The sequence below is a fragment of the Mauremys reevesii genome, linkage group 12 (genome assembly GCF_016161935.1).
Source record: "Mauremys reevesii isolate NIE-2019 linkage group 12, ASM1616193v1, whole genome shotgun sequence".
In the NCBI taxonomy this organism is placed as follows: Eukaryota; Metazoa; Chordata; order Testudines; family Geoemydidae; genus Mauremys; species Mauremys reevesii.
Genome location: NC_052634.1, coordinates 31,596,454 through 31,610,468, shown reverse-complemented (window position 1 = coordinate 31,610,468; position 14,015 = coordinate 31,596,454). Strand labels below are relative to the sequence as shown.

General features: G+C 44.7%; 1 pseudogene; it reads left to right on the top strand.

The window, feature by feature from the left end:
- The first annotated feature begins 12,245 nt into the window (after positions 1-12,245).
- LOC120375682 lies at positions 12,246-13,750 on the top strand (annotated as a pseudogene).
- Positions 13,751-14,015: the final 265 nt, after the last annotated feature.

Sequence of the window (14,015 nt, the reverse complement as noted above, 5' to 3'; positions counted from 1 at the left end):
CTTTTCCAGCCTTGTGTTCAGAGACTTTGTTACGGGGTGAGGGGAGGGAGAAGGGAGGTTAAAAATGTCTCTGTGGGCTTAGCCTGGCAGGAGGGGCCAGGTCTACACTCTAATAAAGAGATCAAGCATGTTCCCAGCATGGCAGAGTCTAGGATGCCTGTCTGGAGGGAAAGGGCCTGGGGGACTCGTGATGTGAAATTAACTAAAGCCTGTTCTGAAACCTCCACGACTGCCCTTCTCACCCTGCCAGGGCTGCAGAATGACGTCCATGTTTTTCTCCAGCTCATCCCATCCTCCCATGACACAGGGAAGAGAAATGGCTGCAGTGGAGCCAGCTCAGGTAGGGATTATTTTTTTTGAGGGCGGGGGGTTGGTGGGTTCCTACAGGAGGGAGAGGGACAGCAAATACACCGGAGATGGGAAGGTTTGCACAGTCTGGTTTGGAGGTTGGCGTGGGGCAGGAAATGCACAGGGTGGAGAAAGGGAGGAGGACAGGGTGTGACAAACCTGCTGGGAGTTGTTTAATAAGTGGCCTAGATTCTAGGAACAGACCCATGAGGTTCAGAGGTGGAAATGCTCTAGTTTGTGAAGCAGAAAATAACCCACGTGAGTGGGGCTGGGAAAACTGACCAGATTCATAGTGCTGGAGCCTGACCTGACTGACCAGCGGCTGCTGTGAGATATGAAGGGGGCACCCACCAGTGAGGGTTAGGGGAGATTCCCCTCCCTTCATATCCAGCTCCTCACAATGAGGAGGGTGTTGGGCTTCCTACCAGGGAGCTCTCCCTGGTCCCTGCTAGGGGCTCCCTCTCCTCTATCAGTCTGTGGCTAGTAGGTATGTGATGGATCTGCTGGGAGAGATAAGGGGCTCTCTTTGTCGCCTCACTCTGATGTTTCCGGGATGCTCTGACCAGGGTGGGGGTGGGACTTTGTTGACTGCAATCCACCCAGGGCTTCCCTTTGATGGGCTCCTCTCCCCACAAATGGTGGGGCTGTGAATGGGGCAGCAGGTATTGAGTGTTGGACTCTTGCTCTTTCAGGGGCCGGTGACCTTCGAGGAGGTGGCTGTGTATTTCACCAGTGAAGAGTGGGCTCTGCTGGACCCCGCTCAGAGAGCCCTCTACTGGGATGTCATGCAGGAGAACTATGAGAATGTGACCTCACTGGGTAAGGGTTACTGTCCCCTCGGTTCTTGGAAGGGGAAATGGAGAGAGAAGGTTTACGCCAGCCCCACAATGCCACCTCTACTCTGCCCAGTTTCAGCATCACCCCAATATGCCAGTGACACACACACTACCAGAGACCCTCCCCTGCTGCAGAACACTTTGGGAACAGAGCACAGGAGCCGTATCGCACAGTGTCAGATATCTCCTGTTTGCTCAAGTAAAACTGAGGGTTAAGTGCAGCATAATCAACAGAAGCTTCCTAGGGGTCACCAGATGAAATTAATAGGCAGCAGGTTTAAAGAAAATAAAAGGAAGTTCTTCTTCACACAGCGCACAGCCAATTTGTGGAACTCCTTACCTGAGGAGGTTGTGAAGTCTAGGACTATAACAGCGTTTAAAAGAGAACTGGATAAATTCATGGTGGTTAAGTCCGTCAATAGCTATTAGCCAGGATGGGTAAGGAATGGGATCCCTAGCTTCTGTTTGTCAGAGGATGGAGATGGATGGCAGGAGAGAGATCACTTGATCATTGCCTGTTAGGTTCACTCCCTCTGAAGCATCTGGCATTGGCCACTGTCGGTAGACAGGATACTGGGCTAGATGGACCTTTGGATCTGACCCGGTACGGCCGTTCTTGTGTTATGTATGTATGTGGGCATTTGGTGCAAGGAGCTCCTGGCCCTCAGAGACGGTGTGGAGGCTTTGGAGGCCAGGGTGTTGGAACTGGAGGAGCTAAGGGAGGCAGAGAAGTATGTTGATGAGGCTTTCCGGGACACTATAGAATTGTCCCAACTCCGGTCAGACAGTCCCCCGCACTGTTGAGGAGGATGAAAGGCCCAGGGAATGAGAGCAGTCAACGGGAGCAGAGGGAAAGCTTCTCATAGTTGGGACCCTCCTTCCAGATAGTGTTGGGGTAACCTCTTGCACTGAGGTTACCTCACCGGGGGAGGGAACTCCTGTCATTAAGAAAAGGCAGCTGTTAGTAATGGGAGATTCGATCATTAGAAACAAGGATATCTGGGTTTGTGATGACTGGGAGAACCGTATGGTGACTTGCCTGCCTGGTGGGTAGGTTGCGGATTTCTCAAGGCATCTAGATAGATTTATGTGTAGTGCTGGGGAGGAGCCAGTGGTCATGGTACATGTAGATACCAATGGCATAGGGAAGGGTAGGTGAGACGTCCTGGAGGCCAAATTTAATCTGCTAGGAAAGAGACTGAAATCCAGGACCTCTATGGTGGCATTCTCAGAAATGCTCCCAGTTCCACGCGCAGGGCCAGGTAGGCAGGCAGAGCTTCGGAGTCTCAATGCGTGGATGAGATGATGGTGTAGAGAGATGGGGTTTAGATTTATTAGGAACTGGGGAAACTTTGGGGATGGGGGAGCCTATACAGGAAGGATGGGCTCCACCTAAACCAAAGTGGATCCAGACTGCTGGCACTTAACATTAAAAAGGTTGCAGAGCAGTTTTTAAACTAGGAGATGCGGGGAAAGCCAATGGCTGCAGAGGAGCACGTGGATCGGACAGAGACTTCTCTTAGAGGAGAGTGTAGTGATAGAGATTTTTCTAGTTTTAGTCAGGAAGAGAGGCTGGAAGAGGATAAAATAGGGGCCAGATCAGACGAGAAGCATTCACACACAAAAGAATCTAACACATCAGAAAAGGGCAGACAGATAAACAGTGACAAGTTTTTAAAGTGTGTGTACACAAATGCTAGAAGTGTAAATAATAAGATGGGTGAATTAGAGTGCCTCGTGTTAAAAGAGGATATTGACATAATAGGACATCACAGAAACCTGGTGGAGTGAGGACAATCAATGGGACACAATCATTCCAGGGTACAAAATATATCGGAAGGTCAGAGCCAGGTCATACACGGGGGATGGGGAGGGGAGTGGCACTGTATGTTAAAGAAAATGTAGACTCAAATGAAGTAAAAATCTTAAATGAAACCGCATGTTCCATAGAATCTCTATGGATAGTAATTCCAAGCTCTAATAAGAATATAACAGTAGGGATCTATTATCGACCACCTGTCAAAGACAGTGATAGGATGAAATGCGAAGGGAGATTAGAGAGGCTATCAAAATAAAGAACTCCATAATAGTGGGAGATTTCAATTATCCCCATATTGACTGGGTACATGTCACTTCAGGACAAAATGCAGAGACAAAATTTCTCGATACTTTAAATGACTGTTTCTTAGAGCAGCTGGTACAAGAACCCGCAAGGGGAGAAGCAACTCTCCATTTAGTCCTGAGTGGAGCGCAGGATCTTGTCCAAGTGGTAACTATAACAGGACCGCTTGGAAATAGTGATCATAATATAACAACATTTAACATTCCTATGGTGGGAAGAACAGCTTAACACTGTGGCATTTAATTTCAGAAAGGAGAACTATGCAAAAATGAGGGGTTAGTTAAACAGAAATTAAATGGTACAGTGACTAGAGTGAAATCCCTGCAAGCTGCATGGACGCTTTTCAAAGACACAATATTAGAGGCCCAACTTAAATGTATACCCCAAATTAAAAAACACAGGAAAAGAACTAAGAAGAGCCACTGTGGCTTGGCTTAACCATGTAAAAGAAGCAGTGAGAGATAAAAAGGCATCTTTTAAAAAGCGGAAGTGAAATCCTAGTGAGTTGTATATAGAAGGGAGCACAAACAGTGCCAAATTAAGTGTAAAAATGTAATAAAAGTCAAAAAGGAGTTTGAGGAACAGCTAGCCAAAAACTCAGAAGGTAATAACAAAATGTTTTTTAATTACATCAAAAGCAGGAAGCTGTTAAACAACCAGTGGGGCCCCTGGACGATTGAGGTACAAAAGGAGCCCTTAAAGACGATAAAGTCATTGCGGAGAAACTAAATGCATTCTTTGCTTCAGTCTTCGTGGCTGAGGATGTTAGGGAGATTCCCAAACCTTTTGTGGGTGACAAATCTGAGGAATTGCCACAGATTGAAGTGTCACTAGAGGAGGTTTTGGAACTAATTGATAAGCTTAACTGTAACAAGTCACCAGAACCAGATGGTATTTACAAAGAGTTCTGAAGGTACTCAAATGTGAAATTGGGGAACTATGAGCTATGGTTTGTAACCTGTCCTTTAAATCAGCTTCTGTACCCAATGACTGGAAGATTGTTAATGTAACGCCAATATTTAAAAAGGGCTCTAGAGGTGATCCTGGCAATTACAGACCGGTAAGTCTAATGTCTGTGCCAGGCAAATTAGTTGAAACAATAGTAAAGAATAAAATTGTCAGGCACATAGAAGAACAAAAATTGTTGGGCAAAAGTCAACATAGTTTCTGTAAAGGGAAATCATGTCTTACTAGTCTGTTAGAGTTCTTTGAAGGTGTCAACAAACATGTGGACAAGGGGGATCCGGTGGATATAGTGTACGTAGATTTCCAGAAGGCCTTTGACAAGGTCTCTCACCAAAGGCTCTTACATAAATTAAGTTATCATGGGATAAGAGGGAAGATCTTTTCATGGATTGAGAACTAGTTAAAAGACAGGGAACAAAGGGTAGGAATAAATGGTAAATTTTCAGAATGAAGAGGAGTAACTAGTGATGTTCCCCAAGGGTCAGTCCTAGGACCAATCCTATTCAACTTATTCATAAATGATCTGGAGAAAGGGGTAAACAGTGAGGTGGCAAAGTTTGCAGATGTTACTAAACTGCTCAAGATAGTTAAGACCAAAGCAGACTGTGAAGAACTTCAAAAAGATCTCACAAAACTAAGTGATTTGGCAACAAAATGGCAAATGAAATTTAATGTGGATAAATGTAAAGTAATGCACATTGGAAAAAATGACCCCAACTATACATACAATATGATGGGGGCAAATTTAGCTACAGCTGATCAGGAAAAAGATCTTTTTGTCATTGTGGATAGTTCTCTGAAGACATCCAGCAGTGTGCAGCGGAAGTCAAAAAAGCAAACAGGATGTTAGGAATTATTTAAAAAGGGATAGACAATAATACAGAGAATATCTTATTGCCCTTATATAAATCAATGGAAATAACTAATTTAGAGCCCATCATTTTATATGCATATTTGGGATTATGTTTTCCAGTGGGCTGCACTATATGTTATCCTGACATCTAGTAGTGCTGAGATGCTGCATTCAGTAATATCCCTGCCCTTCCTCTCCCCTGTCTCCACTGAGCCCCACGCTTATGTTTCCAGCTTCCCCAGGACTCTCTCTTTGTCTCTGGACCTGTCTGTCAGCAAGAAGCAGAGCCAGGGAGACTTGCCCTCTCTCTGGAGACTTCAATTTCTGAGACATGGATTTACTTTCTATGTGTTTTAGGAGACTTTGAAATTGAGTGTCTGTGACATTAAGCACAGTACAATCTGGACTGTTGAACAGCTGTTCCCTCAGTTCCCCAGGCTGGGGTGCCTTTTACACTGCTCTACTGTGAGAGCAGCCACTCCTGGGCAGGTAACACGCAGTCTCCAGAATGTAACTCGCTCCCAGCTACACAGTTTTGAGTGCTGCTAGTCAGCAACTCCCGAATTACAGTACCCCACCGGAGAACCCCAGAAAATTCTCTGCTCCCAGACATCCCCCAGAAATGTGCATCTTGTCCTGTCCAGCACACTACTGAACAGTGGGAGCTCATATGAAATCTGTTATTTCATCAATGGAAAATGACATGCACCAGCCTTGTTATTTCAAATGGAGTTTCCAACACACTTTAATCCAACCACACTGGTTAGAAAACAATAAACCAAGATTAACTACTGGGGGAAAAAAAAAAAAAAGATTTTCAGTGACTACAAGTAATGAGCAGGGGCGGCTCCAGACCCCAGCACGCCAAACACGTGCTTGGGGTGGCATGCCGCTGGGGGCGCTCTGCTGGTCCCGGGAGGGCAGCAGACGGCTCCGGTGGACCTCCCGCAGACCTGCCTGCGGAGGGTCCGCTGGTCCTGCGGCTGGGGTGGAGCATCCGCAGGCACGTCTGCGGGAGGTCCACCAGAGCCGTGGGACAGGCGACGGCAGAGCGCCCCAGCGCGTGCCACCGTGCTTGGGGCGGCGAAATGGCTAGAGCCGCCCCTGGTAATGAGGCATAAAAGTAAGAATTGTTTACAAAAGAAATGCAAGATAAAGCACAAACTAATGTTTAACTTAACAAGCTAAAACAGATTTAAAACTAATGATTCTCTCACCATCTGCTGAGACAGGCTGGTTTTCCTTTCAGCCGGGAATCCCTCTAACCTACCCCTGCTGCCCACATTCAGTTCTTCAGGAACATAAGAACATAAGAACATAAGAAAGGCCGTACCGGGTCAGACCAAAGGTCCATCTAGCCCAGTATCTGTCTACCGACAGTGGCCAATGCCAGGTGCCCCTGAGGGAGTGAACCTAACAGGCAATGATCAAATGATCTCTCTCCTGCCATCCATCTCCATCCTCTGACGAACAGAGGCTAGGGACACCATTCTTACCCATCCTGGCTAATAGCCATTTATGGACTTAGCCACCATGAATTTATCCAGTCCCCTTTTAAACATTGTTATAGTCCTAGCCTTCACAACCTCCTCAGGTAAGGAGTTCCACAAGTTGACTGTGCGCTGCGTGAAGAAGAACTTCCTTTTATTTGTTTTAAACCTGCTGCCTATAAATTTCATTTGGTGACCCCTAGTTCTTGTATTATGTGAATAAGTAAATAACTTTTCCTTATCCACTTTCTCAACATCACTCATGATTTTATATACCTCTATCATGTCCCCCCTTAGTCTTCTCTTTTCCAAACTGAAGAGTCCTAGCCTCTTTAATCTTTCCTCATATGGGACCTTCTCTAAACCCCTAATCATTTTAGTTGCTCTTTTCTGAACCTTTTCTAGTGCTAGAATATCTTTTTTGAGGTGAGGAGACCACATCTGTACACAGTATTTGAGATGTGGGCGTACCATGGATTTATATAAGGGCAATAATATATTCTCAGTCTTATTCTCTATCCCCTTTTAATGATTCCTAACATCCTGTTTGCTTTTTGACCGCCTCTGCACACTGCGTGGACATCTTCAGAGAACTATCCACGATAACTCCAAGATCTTTTCCTGACTCGTTGTAGCTAAATTAGCCCCATCATGTTGTATGTATAGTTGGGGTTATTTTTTCCAATGTGCATTACTTTACATTTATCCACATTAAATTTCATTTGCCATTTTGTTGCCCAATCACTTAGTTTTGTGAGATCTTTTGAAGTTCTTCACAATCTGCTTTAGTCTTAACTATCTTGAGTAGTTTAGTATCATCTGCAAACTATGCCACCTCACTGTTTACCCCTTTCTCCAGATCATTTATGAATAAATTGAATAGGATTGGTCCTAGGACTGACCCTTGGGAACACCACTAGTTACCCCTCTCCATTCTGAAAATTTACCATTAATTCCTACCATTTGTTCCCTGTCCGTTAACCAGTTCTCAATCCATGAAAGGACCTTTCCTTTTATCCCATGACAGCTTAATTTACGTAAGAGCCTTTGGTGAGGACCTTGTCAAAGGCTTTCTGGAAATCTAAGTACACTATGTCCACGGATCCCCCTTGTCCACATGTTTGTTGACCCTTCAAAGAACTCTAATAGATTAGTAAGACACGATTTCCCTTTACAGAAACCATGTTGACTATTGCTCAAGAGTTTATGTTTTTCTATGTGTCTGACAATTTTATTCTTTACTATTGTTTCAACTAATTTGCCCGGTACCGACGTTAGACTTACCGGTCTGTAATTGCGGGATCACCCCTAGAGCCCTTTTTAAATATTGGCGTTACATTAGCTAACTTCCAGTCATTGGGTACGAAGCCGATTTAAAGGACAGGTTACAAACCTTAGTTAATAGTTCATAACTTCACATTTGAGTTCTTTCAGAACTCTTGGGTGAATGCCATCTGGTCCCGGTGACTTGTTAATGTTGAGTTTATCAATTAATTCCAAAACCTCCTCTACTGATACTTCTATCTGTGACAGTTCCTCAGATTTGTCACCTACAAAAGCCAGCTCAGGTTTGGGAATCTCCCTAACATCCTCAGCCGTGAAGACTGAGGCAAAGAATCCATTTAGTTTCTCCGCAATGACTTTATCATCTTTAAGCGCTCCTTTTGTATTTTCATCGTCAAGGGGCCCCACTGGTTGTTTAGCAGGCTTCCTGCTTCTGATGTACTTAAAAAACATTTTGTTATTACCTTTGGAGTTTTTGGCTAGCCGTTCTTCAAACTCCTCTTTGGCTTTTCTTATTACACTCTTGCACTTAAGTTGGCAGCGTTTGTGCTCCTTTCTATTTGCCTCACTAGGATTTGACTTCCACTTTTTAAAGGAAGTCTTTTTATCTTTCACTGCTTCTTTTACATGGTGGTTAAGCCACGGTGGCTCTTTTTTAGTTCTTTTACAGTTTTTCTTAATTTGGGGTATACATTGAAGTTGGGCCTCTATTATGGTGTCTTTAAAAAGGGCCCACGCAACTTGCAGGGATTTCACTTTAGTCAATGTACCTTTTAACTTTTGTCTAACTAACAAAAGTTGTCATGAGCAGAGGGAAAGGGGGGGGAGAGAGAGAGAGTCTCATGCATTTTCCTCACCTCTCTTTATAATTCAGTCCTTTGTACTAGAAACAAATCCAGTTCTCAGCTGAGTCATGGTGACAGGCTCTCGTAGATATGACCTTCAAGTGGTCCCTGTGATGGAATGTAAATGTCTTCTTCACACCTTCCCTCTCCTGGAGAATGGCTATTTGACCAGCTGTTTGCCTTGCTGTCTCTGAGGAACTTAGGGTTAGGGTTGCAACTTTTTCAGTAACATCATGCCGTAAAATCTCATAACTTTACATACAGTGTTGCTACACATTTTAAGGAGGATTTTCAGTAGATTGTCTTTTCAAATGGTACCGAACAAGCCATACAGTGATAAATCAAGGGGGAGGGGAGGGATCTCCCTTTTATAAACACCCAGCCAGCCAGATTGCTGTAAAATCCTTGTTGGTGTGACTTCTCTGCTTGCTTTACCTGTAAAGGGTTAACAAGGCCATAGGTAAAAGAAAAGGAGTGGGCACCTGACCAAAAGAGCCAATGGAAAGACTAGAACTTTTTAAAATGGGACAGTAACTTTCCCTTTGTCTGTTGTTCTCTGGAGAAGGCGACACGGAGTAGCAATGCTGTGTGTGGCTTGAAGCAGGTTTGAAAATTCATCTTCCATCCCTAGAAGAAATGATTTGGACAGGGAATGTTTAGACAGACACAATCAGGTTTATATTTTTTATTTTGGCTTTTGGAGCTCCTCTGTGCTATCCCAGATGCTTTTGTTTGCTTCTAAGCTTTAAGCTGAACCCCCAGGAAAGCTATTTTGGGTGCTTACAACAATTGTTTCTTTTAAGATCTAGCAAAAGCCTAAGTTCCAGATTTATTGTTTTTCTTTTCAATTTTAATAAAATTTCTCTCTCTTAAGAACAGGGTTAGATTTTTGGTGTCCTAAGAGGTTTGTGCATGTTGTTTGATTAGCTGGTAGCTAATATCCTTTGTTTTCTTTCTCAGCTCTTTCCCGGAGGGGAGGTGAAAGGGCTTGAGGGTGCCCCACAGGGAAGAATTCTCAAATGCTCCTTCCTGGGTCCAAGGGTTTGGGGTTTTTTTTGCATTTGGGTGGTGGCAGCATTTACCAAGCCAAGGTCAGAGAAAAGCTGTAACTTTGGGGGTTTAATACAAGCCTAGAGTTGCACAAATTAATTTTTAGAATCCTGGCGGGCCCCCACTTTCTGCACTCTGAGTGATAGAGTGGAGATTCAGCCCTGACACATACTATGAACAAAATTGATCATAATTTTCTAGAAGAGTGAACATAGGGGCACAGACTTGCACAGTGTCTGTCTGTGTGTTCCCAACATATATGTGGGTATTTCAGTCCCTCACAAGCAAGGTGTTCGGCATCTTCAAACACCTGGGGAACCGGTCCTGGGAATTCACTGGTTTATTAAGTGACACTCTATGGAATTGAGAGATGCTTTATATTATTATTATTTTATTATAAATACCAGTATGATGAAATTGCAATGAATCGTGCTAGATATGCCATGTAAGGTATCAATGAAAATGTTATGATTTTCCAAGTTTGATAATCTTGTTTCTATCTTTATATTGTGAGTTATAGATATGTAGGGTATATCTGTATTCCAGACTTGTGTAGTGTTTCTGAGTGACACCCCCAGACATATTGGCATCAGCGCTGCCCAGCCTGTTTGATGGCCCATCCGGGGTCATCAGCTGTACAATGAACCCATTGAAAGGATCAAGGGGAGACACCTCTTGAGTCAGCAAGACATGCAGGGATATGCCTGTGTACTGAGACCTCCAAGGCTTTTCCATGCCATGTGCTGTGAAGCTTGTGTTTGGGACACAGGAAGTAGAAGCCACTTGGCAAAAGGAATATAAAGGGCAGCTGCATCATCTCCATTTTGTCTTCAGTCCCTCTTCCTACCTCTGGAGCAACTTCTCTACAAACTGAACCCTGGAACAAAGGACTGAATGCTGTGGGGGGAGGGATAGCTCAGTGGTTTGAGCATTGACCTGCTAAACCCAGTATTGTGAGTTCAATCCTTGAGGGGGCCACTTAGGGATCTGGGGCAAAAAATCATTACCAGAGAGCCTTTCAAGCCAGAAACTCACCAATACTGCTAAGAACCAGATATATAGATTTCTGAATGTATCTGACTGTTTTCCCGTTTTAACAACTTCCTTTTTCTTTCCTTCTTTTATAATAAACCTTTAGTTGAGATGCTTTCTTGCTTATAAACCTTTAGTTTAGATGCTAAGGATTGGCTGGCATCATAGTATTCTGGGTAAGATCCAAACCTATACAGACCTGGTAATGTGGCTGACTCTGGGGTCAGAAGAACACTTCGTTTATGTGATCAGAGTTTTTAAATAACTTCTCACTGTACGGACCTAGGTGCTGATTAGGAGTCAGAGAACTGGAATGCAGTAAAGGGGGCCGTGTGATGTCTTTTTTCAGTTTCTCGATAACCAGTGTGGGGGATCAGAAGCACAGTTGGTGACTGATCGGTGAATTTAACTTCCATGTTAACCACCAGTTTTGGGAGCATCTGCTCTCCCTTTTTCAGCCTGCCCTGATCTTGGCATTTTCAGTGTGGACTGCCCCAGGCACACTGGGTCACAGTAAGCACTGAAGTTAAATTAATAGTGTTTTTTATGACACAGTCATATGAAATCAGCTGAACTCCTTTGTTTTCTTTTATCTGAGCAGCGTTTCCAGTTTCCAAACCTCATATAATCTCCCAGCTGGAACAAGGGGAAGAGCCATGGGCCCCAGACCTCCAGGGTTCAGAGGAAAGAGAGATCCTGAGAGTTTCCTGCACAGGTGAGGAAAGATTAAACCAACTCAGAATCTGGAAGTGCCTGAAGGAAACATCTGGGATGCCCTACAATGCCCTTGGAAGGTTTCTCAGTTCATTATTGTCCCTAGCAGGGGTCGTATCCTCAGGGGAAATATAGCTCATGGCTTCCTGTAGACACTAGCAGACACCAGGCAGTAGCTTCCTTCCTTTCCCCTGTGAGTTTGGATGGGATGTGAGGGCCGAATTGATCCCCTCCTCTCTCCTGTTTGGGGAAGAGTTTGGGGGAGTTCAGTTCCTGATTTTTATTTGACGTCTCTCCAGCACTTGTTTTGGTTTGGCCTTCCCCTTTCCATCCCTGTCTGAGGTTTCTGTCTCTATCACAGCAGGTGACGCAATGGTATGTGAGAAAGAGGAGAATTCTCAGCAGGAAAATGTTGAGAAAGTGGCTAAACACAGAGAATTATCGAAAAGGAATGTGTCCTGGAGTCATGAGCAGGGAAAATCCTGTGAGATTCAGCACAGACCAGAAAGAGAGCAAGGAAACCAGCCAGAGGAGAAAATGGGTAAATTTATTTCCTGTCGGGGAACTCAGAAAAGCGTCAAGGAAACCACAACACAGCAGGAAGTCCTCATGGGAAAGAGGAAAAATACATGCACTGAGTGTGGAAAAACCTTCACTTGCAGCTCAGCCCTTTCTGTTCATCAGAGAATCCACACAGGGGAGAGGCCCTATGAATGCAGTGAGTGTGGGAAAACCTTCACTTACAGATCAGCCCTTTCTCAACATCAGAGAATCCACACAGGGGAGAGGCCCTATGAATGCTGTGAGTGTGGGAAAACCTTCAATTACAGATCAGCCCTTTCTCAACATCAGAGAATCCACACAGGGGAGAGGCCCTATGAATGCTGTGAGTGTGGGAAAACCTTCAATTACAGATCAGCCCTTTCTCAACATCGGAGAATCCACACAGGGGAGAGGCCCTTTTATTGCAGTGAGTGTGGAAAAACCTTCCCTTGCAGCTCATCCTTTTCTGTTCATCAGAGAATCCACACAGGGGAGAGGCCCTTTGATTGCAGTGAGTGTGGGAAAAGCTTTATTACCAGCTCAGACCTTTCTAAACATCAGAGAATCCACACAGGAAGAGGCCCTATGAATGTCATGAGTGTGGAAAAGCTTCTCTAGCAGCTCAGCCCTTTCTCAACATCAGAGAATCCACACAGGAGAGGCCCTATGAATGCCGTGAGTGTGGGAAAAGCTTCAATAGCAGCTCAGGCCTTTCTAAACATCAGAGAATCCACACAGGGGAGAGGCCCTTTTATTGCAGTGAGTGTGGAAAAACCTTCACTTTCAGCTCAGCCCTTTCTATTCATCAGAGAATCCACACAGGGGAGAGGCCCTATGAATGCCATGAGTGTGGGAAAAGCTTCACTAGGAGCTCAGCCCTTTGTCAACATCAGAGAATCCACACAGGGGAGAGGCCCTATGAATGCCGTGAGTGTGGGAAAACCTTCAGTCGGAGTTCAGGCCTTTCTAAACATCAGAGAATCCACACAGGGGAGAGGCTCTTTGATTGCAGTGAGTGTGGGAAAACCTTCACTTGCAGCTCAGCCCTTTCTATTCATCAGAGAATCCACACAGGGGAGAGGCTCTTTGATTGCAGTGAGTGTGGGAAAACCTTCACTTACAGATCAGCCCTTTCTCAACATCAGAGAATCCACACAGGGGAGAGGCCCTATGAATGCCGTGAGTGTGGGAAAAGCTTCATTAGCAGTTCAGGACTTTCTAAACATCAGAGAATCCACACAGGGGAGAGGCCCTTTTATTGCAGTGAGTGTGGAAAAACCTTCACTTGCAGCTCAGCCTTTTCTGTTCATCAGAGAATCCACACAGGGGAGAGGCCCTATGAATGCAGTGAGTGTGGGAAAAGCTTCACTAGCAGCTCAGCCTTTTCTGTTCATCAGAGAATCCACACAGGGGAGAGGCCCTATGAATGTCATGAGTGTGGGAAAAGCTTTATTACCAGCTCAGACCTTTCTAAACATCAGATAATCCACACAGGGAAGAGGCCCTATGAATGTCATGAGTGTGGGAAAAGCTTCTCTAGCAGCTCAGGCCTTTCTAAACATCACAAAATCCACACCGGTGAGAGACCTTATAAATGCAGTGAGTGTGGGAAAACCTTCAATCACAGCTCACACCTTCTTACCCATCTCAGAATCCACACAGGTATGCAACCCAATGGAAGCAGTGAGTGTGGGAAAACCTTGTCTTGCCACTGAGACCATGTGAGCCATCAGAGAATCTGCAAGGGGGATCAACACCATAAACCCTCTAGGGCTATCAATACTTTAATACTTTCCTGATTCCCACTTTTAAAAGCAGTTTGAAGCACCGATATCCCTCAGCTTGTCCAGATGAGTGAGTGGCCTATTTTTGCATTTTGCAGTTTGACCTCTTTGAGGTGGACTCATTTATCCTTTCTATCAACTCCATTCT